Here is a 20,166-nt window from a genome sequence, read left to right as displayed (position 1 = left end):
AAACTAACAGAAGATTAAACTATAGAAAAACGGCCGAAGGCGGAAAACAATGGCAGAATCAACACACCAACCCGAACTGCTACAAATAGGCTGTATTTAAAAAGATTTTTAATTTTAATAAATTATCTAATCTAGCTTTTTAATAAATTTTTTTATTGAATATTAATTAAATAATATTTTTAATATTTATTTAAATATAAATTATTATTTCTAATATTTTTATTAATTTACTACTATTATTATTTGTAAGCCGGATAAGAATAATTATATTATATTTAAAAATTATTAATTAATTATTTTATTTAATATATTAAATAAAACTTTTAAATTAATTATTATTTTTTAGATTAATTATATAATAGAAGCTCTCGGACTATTTTTAAAATATTATATACATAAATATTAGAAAAGATTTTATAATTATATTTTATATCTAATTCTTAAATAAATTTATATTATATAATAAACTAGTTATTTTATAACTAATTTATTAATAGTTAATATTTAGAAAATTTATAATAATATTATATATTTATATTTTTTTCATAATCTTCGGAAATATTATATATCGGCTAAGATTATTAATTAAATTGTATTTTTTTATTAATCAGCGAACTATTATTATAATATAAAAAAAATTATAAAAAAAATATAATTATAAATATTATTTAAAACTTACTATTTTTATTTATTTTTTATTTATTTTATAATATTAATTTATATAAAGTATTTTTTATAAAAAGCTATATTTTAATTATTAGCTATATAAATAATATCTATATATTAATATAGACAGATATAACTTTTAAGAATTATATTTATTTATAAAAATTTTACTGCTATATAAAGATTTAGTAATACTAACATATTTTAATATTCTTATTATTAAAATATAATTTTATTAATATAGTTTAAAAATTATTTTATATAAAAATATTTTTAATTATATAATTAAATAAGCTTCTAACTATTATAAATATAATAATTAAACTAATATAAAACTTTTTTTATTTAAAGATTTTTTTTAATTTTAAATTTATTAAAATTATTTATTTTATTTGATTAGAAACTAAAACTATCCGGCTAATAGCTATATTTTTATTAATTATAGATTTTATTTAGAAAATACTAATTATTAATTTATATTATATCTATATTATTATTTTAATTTTTCAATTATTATTTAGATATTTTACATAAATTATTTATAGTACTTAAAACTATTAAAAAACTATTATCAATATTATAAAATATTATAAAAATATTTAATATAAAGCTTTATATTAAGTAGCTAAAGCTTTTTATATTATTATTTCAATTATTTTTAAAATATTTTAATATATTATTATTATACTTTCTCATTAAATAAGCTACTAGAAATATATATTTTAAAATTATAATATTATTATTCTATTATTAAATCTTATTTTTAATCTAATAAATTTATTCTAATAGTTTAAAAATTAATCTAATTATAATACTACTAAGTTATTTAAAATATTAACTAGTCTAGAATCTTAGATTAAATTATTAAATTAATATAAGTTTTATTATAATATCAGCCTTCTATTATTAATATTATTAATTCTAAAAAAAATCTTTTAAAAGTATATTTTTTAATTTTTTATTATTTTTTCATATATACCGACAGCAGCAGCTATTTTAATAATATTAATATTATAATAATAATTTATAATAAGAATTAAATTATATTAATTAATTAAAAAAATATTTATAGAATATATTCTGCGAAGCTAACTAATATAAAACTTGCTCTGGTTTTTACTAAAAAAAATCTAATATACCTATTTTTTAAATAATATTAATTCTAGCTATTTTCAAGTTTAAATTAGTAGTAGTTTTTATTAATAATTAGATAACTATATAAATTTATATTAAATCCCGGTGCTAATAAAAGTAAATAATTATTAAATAAATAATTAACTAGCTCAACTATATATAAAAAATGAGTTAGTAGATATATTTTTAATAGTTTTTAGACTATAAAAATACATTAAATAATAAATCAATAAATTAATATATTAAAATAATAATTATTTAAACTACTAGTTAATTAATATTTTTTATACTAATCTTTATTATATATTAATAACTCCGGGACTTAGCTAATTAATAATAAAAAATTAACTGAACTAATAATTTATTATATTTTTATATTTATTATATTTTTTTTAATATAATAAAAAATAAATATATTCTTAATTTACATATAAACTTTTATTAGATTTGATTTTTAGTACTAATTTAAATATTAATTAATAAAGTTATTTTAAATATTTATTTAAAAATTATTAGAACTGCCGAATTAACTATATATTCTTATATATAAAAGTCTTAATTAGTTAAATATATTTCTGTTAAATATTTAAAATATAACTTTTTTTACTAAAATATTTTTTAAGCTAAAAAGAAACTTACTAACTTTTAGTATTTCTTTAGAAAAAAGATAGTAAAGTAAATAATCTGTTTTATATTATATATAAAACTTTTAGATTGGTTTTAAAATCTAGCTAATACTATTCTTAATATTATATCTATTAAAATATAAATTATTATTAGTATATAAATAGACTGCTAATTATTAGCCAGTTTATATACTAACTAGCTGCTTCTTTTATTTTTTTAAAAATAAAAACTATAGCTAACTAGTTTTTTTTAAATAATAAGCTTTAATTTATTATATTAAGACTATAATATTTAGAGATCTTTAGATTAACTAATAAGAAATGTTGATAGTAGATTTAAATATTAAATTATATAATAGCTAAAAACTATAATAACCGCCGGTAAATATCTAAAAAAAACTAATTAATATAGTAAGTATAAAAATAAATATATCCGGAGGCTACTAACTCTATCAGTTTGTTATATAAAGAAGAAAACTATATAAAACTTTTATAAAAAATTATATAAAAATTAAAAATTTAAAAAAAAAAACTAACTAGTTAACTTTTATGTATATATAGATTTAATACCCCGGTGGCCTGTCTACCCGCCGGACTAAGACCTGCTGCTACTCGGCTATTAGAACTGATATATGTATGTATAATAAATTTAATTTAATTTAATTGAATTCAATAGAACTTCAATATAAATATATTAATTAAATTTATTAAACTTTATAATTTATAACTATTTATTTTTATAAATATAATGATTTTTAATAATTATACTAGTTTTATAAACAGCTAAATAATTCTAAATTTAATATAAATTTTTATTGAAATAATTAGCCAGCTAATTAGCTATTATATATATAAAAACTAGTATTTTGTTATAAATCATATATTAATTACTACTAATTTTGATTTTATTTTATAATTCTTATTTATTATTATTTATTTATAATAGTAAAAAATTAATTAAAACTAATATATTAAAATATTTATTACAAAAAACTATGTTCTATTATAACTAAATATTACTAAGAATCTTAATACCGCGGTAAAAAATCTTATTAACTATTTAATAAAAATAATAAAAATCTTAATATTAAAAATTATTTTAAATAAATATTTTTATTTAAATTATACTATAATCCTTCGGGGCTTTTATTATTATATAGTAGCAATACACTACTATATAATTATTATATATAAAAATAAGACTTATAAAAAATATAACTAGCTTTATAATATTTTTAGTTGTATAAATAATAAAATAATCTAATAAATCTATTATTTTAAAATTAAAAAAATTATAAAATCTTTTTAAAATTTTTGAAATCTAATTAAATAGTATTATATTTAAAATATATTAATATACATCTTTATCTTTATATTTTAAATAAGTAAATATAAGTTTATTATTTTAAAAATTAATATCTAAACTTTATAAAATATTTTATTTATTATATTATTAAATATTAATCTTAGTAATATTAAAAGTTTCAACTATTTTAAAAAAAATATTTATAAAGATTCTTCTTATTCTTAGAAAAATTAAAACTATTTTCAATTATATTATTTTTTTAAGATTTCTAAATCTAATATTTTTTTAATATTATTTTATAAAAAAATGTTTAATAATTTTTTTTTATAATATATTTTTTTAATATATATTTTTAGCTGGATTCTTATTTAAAATACTTCCGCTTTTGTATTATTATTATTATTTATAAACTAAAAAAACTAATTATAATAATTTTAAAATCTATTAACTTATTATATTATTAAGTATTTTAAATAAAAATTCCAAAACTATAATAATAGTTTAATTAAATTATTTTTAAAAAATTATATTAGTAGTTGTTATAACTGTTTAATTAAATATATTTTTCATCTTTTATTAAGATAAATTTATATAATTTAATAAATTAATTATTAGATAATTAATCTATTTATATTTAATATATATAATATTTTTAATAATATTATGTTTTGTTATTTTTTTTATAATTTATAGAAATAGTATATATTATAAGTATTAATTAATTAAATAAATAGTTTTTTCTCCGAATATTTAATAGTTCTATTTTTATAAAAAAGCTTTTTTAGAATATTTAGATTTTATACTAGTATTTTTTAAAACTTTTTATTCTTATTAATCTTATTTTTATTTTTTAATATTAATTTTATTAAAAAAAGTTATACTATTTTTTTTAAATTTATTATTATTACATATATTAATAATCTTAGTATTATAATTGAAAGCAGTTTTACTATAGGAAACTAGTATTAATTAGAATAAATTTATTTTATATATAAAAAATAAAAAATTATTTATTTATTTTTATTTTATTTTTATAAAATATAAATTAATTTATTTTTAAAAAAATTATTAAAATATTTTTAAGCTAATTAACTCGGTAAAAACTCCGAAATTATATAAAATATATTAATTAAATCTATTCTAATATTTTATTATCTTAATATAATTCTAGATTTTAATTTTATTAATATAATTTATATAGTCTATTACTAGATTAAAATAATTTTTTTTAATTTTAGTTTTTTTTTCAATAATCGGCTTTCTTTAAAATATTAGTATTTTATATTTATATAAAATATAGACTGCTGTATTCTAATTATAAATATTTTATAGATATTTTATATAATATATTAAAACTATATATAGCTTTATTATAGTTTAAAATTATTTGATTTAAATTATAAAATTAATTTAAAAGCAGATTTTTATTTATATTATAAATATTTTTTATGATATTATAAAACTTATTTTTATAATATATTTTTATATCCTGCTGATAATAATAGTTTTAGATTTTAAAATTTTTTAGACTTATTTTCGGGTATATATCTTTTTAGTATATACTCGGATTTAGATTATTTAAACTTTTTTTTATTAAATAAAAATCTTATTATTAATAAAAATATAATTTAAATTAGAATCTGCTATTTTTATTATTATAACAGCTTAAAATTAGATTATTAATTAATTTTTAAAATTAAAGTCTTAAGACTATCTAGCTGTAGATAATATTTTTATAGTAATATTTTTTAATTATTTCTATTATAGTTATTAAAAATAATATTATTAAAATATATATAAAAATCTTTTAGAAAAGTATCTTTTTGGTATATACTAATAAAAATAATATTATAAAAAATATAAAAATTATTATAATTTCTAGTTTAAATATTAATATTATATAATTTAAGATTTTTATAATATAAATAATTAATATAATTAAATTTAGTAATATTTATATAGTTCGAATATATTTTTAGACTATATTATTATTATAGCCGGATGCTATTATAATAATTCTTATTAATAATTAAACTATTATTTAAATCTATAAAATCCTAAAGAGATTTTTTCAATAAAAATATTTTTAAATAATTATTAAATATTGTAAGATTTTTTAAAACAATTAAAAAATCTGTACATAATAGATTTCTAGTTATATTATAATATATAATGATAAATAAACTAATAAGCTTATTAAATAAGCTGCCGAAGTAGTATCCAAACTTTCTAAAAAATTTAATAAATCTAATAAATTAAAAAATAATTAAGCTGCTGCTGAGACCGAAGCTGTATAACTAAAATTAAACTTTAATTTTAATTCTAATTTTAACTTTAGAATATTTATTTTTAAAATTATTATTTTTCAGCAACTTAAAATCTAAGCTAAATAGATATAAAAACTTTTATAAACTTCTATCTTTTAAAATATTATTATATATTTTACTATTTTTTTTATTAAATATAGTAGTTCTTTTATTATATAAAAATTTATATAAAACTAGCTCAGCAGTTCTTATTTATATATAAATAAAAAGAATTAATTTTAAAATATATTTTAGCTAATTTATATTCAAAATTAATACTAACTACTTCTATAGCTTAAAAATATAATTAATATATTATATATTATTTCCTTATTTTTAGTATATAGCTCTATAAAACTATATATTATACATAATATTATAAAAAATCTTATTATTTTAAATATTAATTAATCTGAACTAAATAAAATATATAGTATAATTTATATTAAATATTAGAATTTTACTTAATTTAAAAACTTATTAAAGAATTTTTAGATATTTTAAAAATCTAATTAGTCTTATTAAACATTTATAATATTTTATTTATTATTAAATAGATTACTTATATAAATTATAAAAGCTAGATTTAATAGGTTTTAGACTACCGAATATATTTAAGCCTATATTTAATAAAAAAAAATTAAAATAGAAATATTTTTTAAAAAGTTATAACTAAAAAATATCTGTCTAAAAATTATATAAACAGTATTATAGAAATATTTAATTATATTATTAATTAATTATAAAAAATCTTTCGGCTCGCTAGTTTATCTTAATATACTAATTAGTTTATTTAATTAAATAAAATAGTCTATCTTATCCGGTCTGTGTTAATATCTTAGATAAGATAATATAATTAAAAAGATATAAAGTATAATATAACTATTTTATTATGTATATAGTTTATTATATTAATTATTAGCTAATTATAATAACTACTATTATACAAGTCTTAAGCTTATTAGAAGTAAGAATGAATTTATCATTATCATCATCATCATATATATAAACATAAAATCAGCCGTCTTAATATAATCTTTATATTTAAAAAAACAAGTATTAAAAATAGTATATTATATAATTTAGTATATAAAACTAATTTCTTTAATTTAAAACATATAAAAAATATTATATAGCTTAAATATAAATAAATAAATTAATATAATATTATTAATAATTATTATACAGCTAGTATTAATAAAAATTCAAGTATATTTAAATATAATATTAAAATTAATTTTTTTAATAATAGATTTAAAAAATTAAAAGACTTTATTTATCTTAATATCTATAACGTTTTAATTATAATAATCTAATATAATAATAAAATTATTATTAACAGCTGTAGTAAGTTTAATAAACTTAATTGAAAAAAATAATATAATATAATATTTTAAATAAATATAAAACTTATTCTTAAAAATATAGAATATAATTATTATAAAAAATAAAATATACTTTATTAATATCGACTTCTTAAGATATAAAAATAAAAAATAGATTAAACAGATTATTATAAAAAATAATATTAAAATTCTTAATAAAATTATTTTTAATATAGTTTTATTTAATTATATAAATATTATTATACTTTTTGTAATATATATTATTTTTCTTATAAAGATTATTATATTTATAATTATTATTATATTAATAATTAGTATAAAAATTATTCTTTATATATTAATATTTAAGATATTTATATTTAAACTTATATAAATAATTAAAAAAACCAGCAGAAGATCTTCTATTAGAAGAACTTTATATATTAAAACTAATATATTATTTAGAAGTAGAATTATTAATATTTTTAGATAAAATAAGATTAGTTATAATAATATATATATTATAATTATTATTAAACTAAATATTTTATTAGCTGTAGTTAGTATTCTAGTTCTAGTAATTCTTATATCGATTCTAATTCTAATTTTATTAATTATTATAATTCTAAGATTAATAACTATTTACATTTTAATTTAACTATAAGCTATATTATATCTAACTATTTAAAATATGTAAATATTACTACTAATAAGACTGCTACTAATAATTTAATTATTATAATAATTATTAGTTTAATTATTAATAATTTTAATATCAATAATTAAATAAATACTTTAAAAAATTATTAATATAATTATTATAATTACTATAAAAATTATAATTATTCAAATAATTAAACTATTCTTAATTATAGAATTCTTAATTATTATAAAATTAGTTTTAAAATATATTATTATAATTATTATATTTATTAATAATATAAACTAGATCTTTCTATTTTTATTATTAGTTATTAAAACCTTTTAAAAACTAGCTGATAAATATAGTCTCTATCAGCTTTATTAAAATAATATAAAGATAAATATTAATATAATTTTATAAATAAAATATTTAGTTATAGAAATCTTTTATATATATAATATAAATATAATATATTATATTTTAAATAAATTAACTAATTAGTTTAGTATTTATATTATTAAAACTATAATATATATAATTAAGCTTTAATAAAGCAGCAGACAAACTAAAATAAAATCAATATAAAAAATCCTTAATTTATTTATTTTTAAAAATAATTTTGGTAATTATTAATTTCTTAAGTTTAAATATACTAAAAATAAATTATATTAAAATAGTACTATGAAAATAGACTTATAGATTATTTTTAGTAAACTTATTATTATATTATTTAATAATACTATAAATATAATTAATAAAGATATTAATATTTTTATAAAATATATTATAACTAATTTACTTAATAGATTTATTATTTTTTATATTTGAATAAAAAAGCTAACTTTTTAAGACTTTATATTTTTAATATACATACATAGTTCGAATATTTGAATTATTATTATTAAAATTATTAAAATTAGAATTATTATTTTAATTATTTTAATATAAATTATATAAAAAGATAATAATAAAAATTATTATTACTAGTAAGATATACTTTAAAATAGTTTATATAACTAAATAATTATACTAAAATATTTTATATTTAGATTAAAAAATTAACTAAAAAAAATTTAGTTAACTATTATCTTAGAATTAACTATGTAAAATAAATAAAATAAAAAATAAACCAGTATTATTAAATAGATTAATAAAAATAAAAATATCGACTATTTGTTTAGTTAGATAATATTTCTAATATAAAAATAATAAATAATAAGATATAAAAGACTTAATATTATAGTTAATATTTAAAGAAATAAATATATTAATATTAAAGAATGAAAAATTAAAATATTTAAAAAATAGATTATTAGTATATATATATTTCATCTATTAATTGTATTAAAAGATTTAATATTATACAATACCTACCGCTACAGCAGTCTATATCTACTATTATAGCAGCCTGCTTAGAGGTGGATATAGATTTATTAAACTTTTAATCTAAATATTTATATTATTACATTATTTACTTCTTTTTTTATATAATATATTACTCGAAGATCTTTTAAAAAAAGAGATTTTAAGAATTAGTTTTAAAATAAATAAAAAACTATTTTTAATCATTTTATTTATTTTATCTAATTAGTATATCTACTATATTAAATAGTTTCTAATAGTTTTTAAATTTTTTTAATTTTTAATTATCTAAAAAAAGTAAAACATCATTTAATAAATTTTTATTAGAATTATTTTAAAATACGATTTTTTATCTTTAAATTATATTATCTAATCTAAGTAGATATTTAAAAAGTATAAGCTATTATTTATTAATTAAAATAATTAAAAAAAGTAAAAAAATAGATTTAAGTATTATTGTTATATAATACCTACTGCTACAGTAGTTTATATCTACTATTATAATAGTCTGCTTCTAGATTGATACAGATTTGTCAGGTTTTTAATCCGGATGTCTATATTATTATATTACTTACTTCTTTTTTTATATAATATATTATTCTAGGATTTTTTAAAGAAAAAGATTTTTTTAAAATTAGTCTTAAAATTAATAAAAAACTGCTTTTAATTATCTTACTTATCTTATCTAACCAGTATATTTATTATATTAAATAGTTTCTAATAATTTTTAATTCTTCTTTTTTTAGTTATCTAAAAAAAGTAATATATTATTAAATAAATTTTTACTAGAATTATTTTAAGATACTTTATCTGCTTTTAAATTATACTATCTAATCTAAATAAATATTTAAGAAGTATAAGCTACTTTTTACTGATTAAAATAGTTAAAATAATTAAAAAAATAGGTTTAAATATTATAAATAGAATATAAAGATATTAAATTTCTAGCAGAACTATATTAATATTATACTAGTTTAACTTTATTTTTTAAATATAAAAAAAGAAAAATTAAATTTAAAAATTCTTTTATTTTTTTTCTTCGGTTTAGTTTATAACAAAGAATAGAATAGATTTATAATTTATAATATACTTTTAAAAAAGCTTTTTAAAAATATTATATAAAAAATTAAAAAATCCTAGCTGTAGTTAGCTATTTAGATTCTATTTATTAGTAGAAATAGTATTAATATATTAATAAAAAATCCCCGGAAAACCACTAAAATACTAAGAAATTATAAGATTATTTTATTTAATAAATTATTTTTATTTAAAATATAGTTATTTTATAGTCTAATATTATAGAGTAGCTTAAATAAATCTATTAATAAAATAATTAGAATTTAAAAGAATTTTATTCTTACTTAAATATTTTAAAATATTACTTTAAGTCTAAATAAAATAATAAATATATCTTAGTCTTTTTTTTAAAGCTGATACCAGAATTTAGTTAATATATTTATAAATATATACTAAAATTATTAGACTTTTAAAAAGAAATAGTATCTATTACTATTTATTATTAGAATATATTAAATTAAAAAAAAATAAGATTTAGAAAAATAAAAAAACTATTTAAATCAGACTTTTAAAAGATTTAGACTTTTACAGTTAACTAATAAGTTTCTTTTATTAAAACTTTTATAAAATAGAAGAAATTAAAGAGAAAAAATTCTTTATTATTATAAATATAATAATAAATATTATTTAACTAATTAATATTTCTATAAAAATAAGAATAGAATTAAACTAAAACTAATAAAAAAAGAATAATAATTAAAAATATTTTTATATTTTTAATAAACTAGTTTAAAATAAGAATTATTATTTACTTTAATATATTTATTTATTTTAGAAATATACTCGAAACTTATACAGATTTAGATTTATATATTAAAATTAATCTTATTAATTATTAGTTTATTTAATAATTTTATTTAAATATAGCTTATTTTATAGTTCTATTAATTACTGTAATTAATTATTTTATTATAAATATTTATAATATATAAAGGATTTTTATTACTACTATTAATTTAAGAAGAACTATATAATTATTTATAAAATATTATATAATTATTAATTATAATTTAGATTTTTTTAAAAATCTTATTCTATTTTTAATAATTATTTTAAAAGATTTATATATTTATTTATCTGTATAAAATTAATAATAATAGTATAAAGCCTAAAAATTAAAGATTTTATTTTTTTATAAATTTATAAAAGCTTATTAAAATCTTATTTATATTTATACTATTATTAAACTTTTAGAAAATATTTAGCTACTAAAAAATAAAATCTTATTAAATTACTTATAAATTAGATTTAATAAAACTATATTATTTTTTAAGTTTTATAATTTTATAAATATATTTTTTTTAGTTATTTTTAGTAACTTTTTTTTATAGGCCGTCGGACTATATTATTAATCTAAAAAATAATAAAATCCTATTATGTAAATCTATTTATTTTTTTATTTTAAGTTAAGCTTTAATCTCTTTATTATTATATCAATAAAACTATTTAATTAGAATAAATTTAATTTTTTAAAAATTCTATAGAAGCTTTTATTCTTTTTATATTAAAAAAAATAAAAGCTTCTGATTATATATAGATTATAGAAAACTTAATAAGATTTTAGTTAAAAATTATTATTTTTTATTTCTAATTTTAGAAATTTTAAATAAAATTATAAAAGCTAAATACTTTTTAAAGCTTAATATTTGAAATATCTATTATTAAATTTATATTAAATAAAAAGAGAAATAGAAAACAGCTTTTTAAATCTATTATAAATATTTTAAATATTTAATAATATTATTTAAATTAACTAATACTCTGATTATATTTTAAAATTATTATATAATTTTTTATAATATATTAGATATTTTCTATATTATTTATTTAAATAATATTTTTATTTTTTCGAAGAACTGCTTTTTTTATACTTTTTATTTATATTAAATATTAGAATATTTATAAAAAATAGATTTTTATATTAAACTATTAAAATATACTTTCTACTAAGATTATATTATATTTCTAGAATATATTATATTTTTATATAATATATTAATAAATTCTTAAAAAATATTTAATATTTTTATATAGCCGATACTAATTATATACTATAAGATCTAAGTATTCTTAGAATTCTATAATTTTTATTAGTATTTTATTAGAGATTATTGTTCAATTATATTATTATTAATCTTTTTTTAGAGAATACTTAGAATAGGAAAAAACTTAAAAAAATAGTATTAATTAATAAAGAAGTAATAGTATTCTAATAGCTTTTTTATAGTTTTAAAACTATATTTCTATTAAAATATTTTAATTTTTAATAAAAGATCCGGGTAGAAATAAATATTTTTTAATAAAATATAATAAAAATACTATTTTAGCTAGATAATTATAAAATATATTATTTTATTATATTCTAGTTAAAAAAGTTTAATAATACTAAAATTTATCATTTAATCTTAGATTAAAGGCTTTTTATTATTATTATTCATTTAAGTATTCGTATTAATATTTTAAAAAACTATTATATACTATTAAGATTCTTTTAGATTATTAAAATTTTTAGATTTTTATAAAACAGCTAAAGCTGAACAGCTGTTAAATTTAATAATATATATATTTTAATAATTATAATTTTATTATTTAATATTAATCTAATAAATATGATTCTATCGACCTACTGTTAAAAATAAAAAAAAACTTAAAAATTCTATTTAATATAAAGATTTTAAAGTTAATATAGTATTAAATAACTAATAAATTCTTAGTAGGATTTTAGTTAGTTTTTATAAAATTCTAGTTTAAATATAATAAGATATTTTTATAGAAGAGTTTTAAACTTAGTATCTATATAATATTAAGCTTTTAGTAAAATTAAAAATACTAAAAAATTAGTATAAAAACAGCTAATTAGACTATTAAAATAAAAGTATTCTATAAATTATATATTAATATATTAGCAGTATTTTAAATATATAAGTATAAAAATTTATTATATTTTAAAACTATTAGAATAAGCTTATTTTATAATAAATATATTAGTATATTAGCAGTATTCTAAGTATATAAGAATAAAGATTTATTTTATTCTAAAATTAATAAAAAATTATATTTTCTGATTAGAAGAATTTAAAATAAAAATATAAAAATATATTATTAAAAACTTACTATTTTAAAAGATAATCCTAAATTTGAATATTAGAAAATTAATAAGAATAATCTTATTATATATAAGTATTATTTATATATTTTTATAGAAGAAAGTCCTCGGTAATATTTATTAAATTTTTATTATAATAATCAGCTAGCAGGTTATTTTAAATAATTAAAAATAAAATCTTTTTTTAAAAGAAAATTCCATTAAATAAATCTTTATAAAAATATAGTTATTTATATTAAAAAATATTTTATATATTAAGAAATTATATTTATTAAATATAAATTATATAGTAAGCTTAAATTACTACCAATTTCTAACTAATTTTTTATTAAACTATTTATAAACTTTATTATAGGTCTGTATTCTATTATAATAAAAAGAATATTTTAGATTTAATTTTTATTATTATTAATAAATTTATAAAATAATATTAATTTTTATCTATTTTATATACTATAATTATTTTAGAACTTACTAAACTTTTTTATAAAAAGATTAAACTTTAGTTTAGTCTATTTTAGAGTATAATTTTAAATAGAAATTTTTTTTACTAGTAAATTTTAATTCTAAGTTATATATTATATTTAAGTTAAATTTTATTTATCAACAATATTTTAATCCTAGACTAATAGTTAAATGAAAAAAATAAATTAGATTTTTAGATAATATTTTTAATATTTTATTAATAAAAATTAATTAAATTAGCCTCCTCTACTATCTTTTATTTAATTTATTTATAATAATACTTTAAATTTAACTATTAATTATTTTTTTAAGACTTTTATAAATTATTTATCTAATTTTTATTTTTATATCAAGGCCGGTACTTTCTAAAAAAAGATTTCTATAATTAAAAATTAAATTAATAAGCTAGCTGTATTATAAAAAGATCTATAAAATTACTAGTAAAAAACTAATAAAATATAAAAAAAAATATTATAATAAAAAATATTACTTAAAAACTTTTAAAAAGAAAGACTTAGTAAAGCTCTTTACTAAAAATTTCAAAATTAAAACGTTTTTTTAAAAGCTATTTTTTTGATATATTAAATCTTTAAAAATTCTAATAATTATTAAAAAATAGATATATTAAATTTTTTTATTTAATTACTATTATTAAATTTATAATTGTTTTTATATATTATTATTAAAATAATAGAAATCTAATATAGATTTCTAAAACTAACTTTATTTTTTAAATTTAAATAAAAAAAAAGTTTAAAATTAGAAATATTAAAAATAAATAGACTGTTAAAAATAAATAATATTTTTTAATTAAATAAATAGATTAGCTAACTAAACATAATAAATAGATTTTAGAAGAATCTATAAATAATATTTAATAAACTATTTAAAGCTATAAAAAATAAAAGAAGAAATTAAAATAATAGAAAATATCTTATTTTTAAATATAAAAAAGATAATTAAATTTATATTAAATTATTATATTAAATATATTTAAATATTAATATTAAAATATATAATCAAAATAAAAACGTTTTATAAATAAGCTAGATTTTTATTAAAAAACCACCGGACTAATCCGGCTAATTAATACTATTCTTATAAAAAATAAATAATAAAAAACTAGAATTATTTTATTTTTTAAATATAAAAATTCTAGAAGACAGTCTTATTATTATATATAATATATATTTTATAGTAGAGTTTCTTAAAAAATATCTGTTTAATTCTAGTTTATAAAAAAACCTATTATTTTCGGATATTAGATAAAGTATAGTCGGATTATTTATAATAAAATAATAACTTATAATAAAAAATTAATAGAAAAATATATCGTAATCTTAGACTTACTAATATTAATTAGTTTATATTTATAGTAGTAGGCCTGTCATAGTACAGATCTAATATACCTATTCTACCCGTCTAACCTATTCTATTTTTTTAATTCTAGTAATCTTATTACTTTTTCTAACCGCTCTATATATAATATATAAAACATTTTAATCTTTTATTTATTTTTAATTTTATTTATAGTTTTTCAAGCTATATTTTATCTATGAATCTAAGAATAATCTGATTTAATAGCTAGTAAAAAATCTAGAAAGATTATTATAGAGATTTTTCTAGCTAGTATTATTATTTTTACTATTTAGCTAGATTAAGAACTATATACCAGTCTATTTTTTAATATTATATAATTTTTATTTTTAGAAATAATAATTCTAATAAAATACTAGTAATTCTATAATTTTTAGTTATATTAAATAACCTAGAAAAATTCGCCTAGTATATGAGTAAATATTTTAAAAAATAGTATAATTATTATAACTAGATTTATATATATATTATAAAGATTTAGAACCAGCTTATTTTAAAAAAAAGTCTTATTTATATTTTAATCTAATTAAGCTTAGTAAAAAAAAGTTAAAATAATCTAATTATTATTTAAAATTATTACCGTCTATAAGATTATTATAAAAAAAATTAAATTTAATACAAATATATTAAAATTATTTAGATCATTACTTTTACGATAAGTACTTCTATATATATTCTAAAATCTATATTTATTATTAAAAATATTATAGCTATTTTAATAAAAATAATTATATTAATTAATTCTAAATCTTCTATTTTTATTTCTTTTTAAATATTTATTTGATTTTAATAAGTTTAAAAATAACTATTCTAATCTCCGCTGCTTTATCAACTAGATCTAAAAAAATAAAGATTAATACTAACTAATATATTATATTTATTTTTTATAACATTTGTATTATTAGCCGACTTAGAAAAGAATTTTATATCTAAATATAATTTTATATTAAGAATAGAAAATATATTTTTTTAATTATTTAAATATTTTTATTTTCTTAAAATATTTTTTTAGAGACTTAAATAGAGAATATATTATATAAAATAAATTTTTTAATCTCTGCTAGAGATAATAAAGCTTTTATAATTATTTTATAAAATTTTAGAAATTTATTTATAAAGTTAAAATATATCCGGATATACTTTAATTAATACTTAAATAGAATATTAACTATATATTCAAGTCTATATTTATAAATAATATTCTTTTAAAAAAAGATTATTTTATACTAGTATATTTTTTTTAAGATTTAGAAAATTACTATATACAATATTTATATAAATCTAAACTAAGTAATTAATTCTAAAAACTTTTTATTAATCTAGTATTTTATAATCTAAGAGAATAATCTAAATCTTAAAATAAAAACTATTTATAAAAATTTATTATTTTTAAATATAATTCTATAAATTTATTTACTATATACTGCTGGTTTTTTTATTAGAAGACCGACTGCTATAAATATTATAAATATTTTTATTATAAATTAAATTATTATTTTATTAGAGACTGCTCTAAGTCTAGTATTAAAATATTATAAATGATATTTATTTATTTTTTATTTTTAAATTTTTAAATTTATTTTTTATATTTATTATTATTTAATTTTTATATTTATTTATTTTTAAGATACTGTTTATCTTTTTACTATTTTATAAAAGTAGTTTTTAGTAAATAGTTTTATTTTTAAATTTTTTAAGTTTTATAGTTTTATTATTTAGTATAGTTTGAATGTTTTTATTTATTTAATTTAAATAAATAATTGAAAAAAATAAATTTATTTTAAACCGCTCATAGACTGATTTTTTTATATAATTATATACTATCTTAAAAGCTGTATTTAAAGAAATTCTTATTAAAAAAAATTTTTCAAGAATTAATTTTATAATTATTTCTACTATTTTAAATTCTAAAAATATAAAAGTTCTAATTTATATAATAATTAATACTAAACATTCTATTTTAAAAATAATAGACTAAAGCTGGATTAAAGCCTACTAGTTATTATTATATTTTCTAAAAATTTATAAAATAATTATAAAATTTAATAGTTAATAAAAAAAATCGGGCTGTATTATTTATTATATTTATATAATTTTAAAAATCTATAACTATATTCAAAAAATATATTTTTTTAATTATTTATTTTATTTACTATTTAATCATTCTCAGTTTTTTATAGCTAAAGATTTATAATTTTTATATTAATTAATCTATATATATAGTTTAGTTTATTAACTAATATTACTAGAATTATTATAATATTTTATTAATATTCTAAAAAATTAGAATATTATATAATATACTAGTAAAAACCTGTTCTAAGAATATTATATTTTTATAAATCTTAATAAAAAAAATATTTATTTAATTTTATTAATTATATATACTATTTATATATACTATAACTATCTAATATTTATAATAATAATAAACTAAATTAATAAAGTTTTAAAGTCTACTAATAAGCTAGAAAAACTAATTTTATTTAAAAAATTTAAAAATTTTAAGAATTTTCTTTTTAAAAAAGCTGAAAAGCTACTACTATACTAAAAGTATAATTATATTATTATTTTAAAAAATAGAAAAAGCCCGCTGTTCGGTTTTTTATATAAAATATTCCGAAATAAATCTTAAGTTTTAAAAAAATAATTTTTAAAAACTTTAAAAAAAGATTTTATCTATTTCAGCTTATTATTAGTTGTTTTTCTAATATTATTTATAAAAAAGTCTAAAAAAGATTTGAAATTTTATATTAATTATTATATTCTAAATATTATTTTTATAAAAGATAAATATCTGCTTCTACTTTTAAAAAAAGTCTAAATAATTTAAAAAAAATAAAATATTTTATAAAAATTAATATCATTAGTATATTTAATAATATTAGAATTAAAAAAGATTAAAAATATCTTATAATATTCTAAATCTATTTAAAATTATATAAAATATTTATAATATTATTTAGACTAACCGGTGCCTCTGTTATATTCTAGTAATATATTAATAATATTTTAAAAAATATTTTAATATATTTTATACTATTTATTTAAATAATATTTTAATTTATAGCTGCATTTATAAAAAATATTCTAAATATATCTATTATATTTTATAAAAGCTGAAAAAAATAAAACTTTATATTAAATTATTTAAATATAAGTTTGCTATATCCGAAATTAAGTTTTTAAATCTGATTATAAACTATAAACAATTTTATATAAATTTAAAAAAATTAAAACTATAATCGAACAATTTATTTTAATTAATATAATTAATATATAAGTTTTTTTAAGTTTTAATAACTTTTACTGTTAATTTATTTATAACTTTTGAAAACTAACCGTCCTATTTATATATTTAATAAAAAAAACTCTTATTTATATAGATTATAAATTATTAAAAAATATTTAATAAGTTTAAGAATATTTTTATTAAAATATTAGTTTTTTAATTATTTAACTAGACCTGTAATATTATTCTAGAAATTAATATTTTTAATTATATATTAAAAAAAGTTTTATTTTAATATAATAAAAATAAAATATTATATTTTATTATATATTTTTTTAAAAAATATACTCCTACTAAATATAATTATAAGATTTATAATAAAAAATTATTTATTCTTATCTACTATTTTAAAAAGTAGTATTCTAAGTTAAAAAAAAATATTATTTTTAATTTAAATTATTACCGACTATTATAATCTAAAATATTTTATATTTATTAAATTTTTTAACTGTTAATAGGCCTAATAGTTTAAATTTTTATTATATTTTAATTTTAAGATTATTTATAGATCTGGAAAATATAAAATTAAATCTAATAATTTAATTAAAAAATTAGATAATTTTTTTTTAAAAAAAATAAGTATCTACTATATTAAAACTAAATAGTTTTAAAATAAAAAAATATTAATTTTATTTATCTATTAATACTACCCCCGATTCTATTAAAGGGTAAAAATAATAGAAAAAAAGAAATAATTTTAAAAAAAATATAAAAAATATATTAAAAATAAAATTAGTATTTATTTTATATATCTAAAAAAATATAATATTTAAAAATAAATAAGACTTGTAACTCCTGTCTAAAATATAAAAATCTTTTTATATTATATATAAAAAAAATAAATAAATTAAAGAGATATTAAAAATTCTAGTTATTAATAAAAACTATTATTTAGATATATTACTAATATTATAAAAAAAAGTCCTTTTATTTTATAAGAATTATTTATAAATATCTAAAAATAAATAGATTAAAACTAATCTAACTAGACTAGTTTATAATAAATCTATTTTTAAATATTTTAAAAAAATTTATATATATAAATTTCTAGTCTAAACATACTACTAGCCTAATATTTATTAATATATAAAATAATAAATAAAAAATTATTATATTTATTAAAAAATAATTCTATTTAGAAAAATAAAATAAAAAATTTTAAACCTTCTACTAATATTTAAATAAATATAATAAGATATATTTATAAACTTTATTATATATTTATCTAAAAGCTAAGATTATAATATTATTTTAATAATTATTAATTATTTAATAAAAATAAAATATTTAATTTTTTATAATTTAACTGCTAATACTACCGCTGTTATAATAATATATATCTAATATATATAAAAATTATTTAATTTATTTTAATTTATTTTTTTAAATAAAAAATTCTAGTTTATTTTTAAATTTTAAAAATATCTAATTTAGTAATTTAATGTTATTAGTAAACTTTTTATAATATATTATTTAGAAAC

This window comes from Aspergillus aculeatinus (assembly GCF_003184765.1).
Source record: "Aspergillus aculeatinus CBS 121060 unplaced genomic scaffold BO66scaffold_10, whole genome shotgun sequence".
Lineage (NCBI taxonomy): Eukaryota > Fungi > Ascomycota > Eurotiomycetes > Eurotiales > Aspergillaceae > Aspergillus > Aspergillus aculeatinus.
This window is presented reverse-complemented; position numbering follows the sequence as displayed.